Genomic DNA, 1,985 nt, shown 5'->3' on the forward strand with positions numbered 1-1,985 from the left:
TGGAGTTTTTGCTGGCCTCTCTATCCACCTCAACGTTGAAGCAATACAACACAAACCTGAAGACGTGGTACTGTTCGTCAAGGAATAGTAACTTTTTCTTTCCTTCAAGATCAAATATTTTGTCCTTTTTAGCGCATTTCCACAAAAATAAAAAAAAAATGCGCTATTGTGGCCACTTTGTCCGTTCGTCCGTCCTTCCGTCCGTCCGCTAACTTTGCGACGCTACTAGTTTTTTATCTTAAGAGCTATTGTTCTACTTTTTTCGCTATTTGGTTCGTTATGGTGTCGTCTTGTACCAAGGAAGGAATTTTTTCTGTACCGCTTACAAAAAAAGTTATTGTAAAAAAAACAAAAAACCGTTTTTTACATGTTCCATAATTTTACACTTTTGCCGTTTATTAACGATCCTAGAGATCGTTTATAATTTTGCATTGCTATCTGTCGCCTGCCGGTTGGTCTCTCCGGCTGTTCCTTTGTCTGTCTGTCCATCTATCTGTCCGTGTGAACGATAACTTTGTTTAGAAATGTTCGATCGCTTTTACATCTCCGTTAGTTATGAACTGAATTGCATGAAATTCAATATGGGCATAGCTTTAGCCATATAATACGCAATGCCAAAAGTTGAATCGAATCGATTCAAAATTCACAGTGCCCTTTTCGCATCTCGACCATTTATAAACCGAATTGCAAACTTTTTACTTATAAAAGTATTTGAATGAAATTTGATACATAGGCACTTGGAATAAAGGAAAATCAAACGCCAATTTCAAAATTTGGTTTTGCGCATGCGCAGTGCCAACTTTTTTATTTATGGAAGAATTTAAACGAAATTTGATACATAGGCACTTGGGATAAAGGAAAATCAAACGCCAATTTCAAAATTTGGTTTTGCGCATGCGCAGTGCCAACTTTTTTATTTATGGAAGAATTTAAACGAAATTTGATACATAGGCACTTGGGATAAAGGAAAATCAAACGCCAATTTCAAAATTTGGTTTTGCGCATGCGCAGTGCCAACTTTTTTATTTATGGAAGAATTTAAACGAAATTTGATACATAGGCACTTGGGATAAAGGAAAATCAAACGCCAATTTCAAAATTTGGTTTTGCGCATGCGCAGTGCCAACTTTTTTATTTATGGAAGAATTTAAACGAAATTTGATACATAGGCACTTGGGATAAAGGAAAATCAAACGCCAATTTCAAAATTTGGTTTTGCGCATGCGCAGTGCCAACTTTTTTATTTATGGAAGAATTTAAACGAAATTTGATACATAGGCACTTGGAATAAAGGAAAATCAAACGCCAATTTCAAAATTTGGTTTTGCGCATGCGCAGTGCCAACTTTTTTATTTATGGAAGAATTTAAACGAAATTTGATACATAGGCACTTGGGATAAAGGAAAATCAAACGCCAATTTCAAAATTTGGTTTTGCGCATGCGCAGTGCCAACTTTTTTATTTATGGAAGAATTTAAATGAAATGTGATACATAGGCACTTGGAATAAAGGAAAATCTAGCGCCAGTTTCAAAATTTTATTTTGCGCATGCGCCGTGCCAACTTTTTTATCTATGGAACTATTTAAGTGAAATTTGATACTTAGGCGCTTGGAACAAAGGAAAATCTTAGTTTATTAGTTAGTTATAGTAAATTAGTTTTAAAATTTAGGTTTGCGCATGCGCAGTTCCAACTTTCTTATTTAGAAAAGCATTGAAATGAAATTCTTCTCATAAACTGAAATTGAAGTAGCACGTCAACAATGGATTGCCCATGTGCAACGCTATCTTTCATATTTGTGGCCGGATTTTTACGATTTTAACAGAAGTTGCATCTTACAAATGGGAAATGAATGCAAGTGGAAATGCGCTTTATGTAAATCGTTTACGATTACTTTTTAACTTGTTTATTTTTGTGAAAATGCGCTAGTAACTATTTACTCCGAAATTTGTGTCTACCTTCATTAGTGAATACATTACTACATTT

Source organism: Photinus pyralis, unplaced genomic scaffold, assembly GCF_008802855.1.
Source record: "Photinus pyralis isolate 1611_PpyrPB1 unplaced genomic scaffold, Ppyr1.3 Ppyr1.4_LG1, whole genome shotgun sequence".
NCBI lineage: Eukaryota > Metazoa > Arthropoda > Insecta > Coleoptera > Lampyridae > Photinus > Photinus pyralis.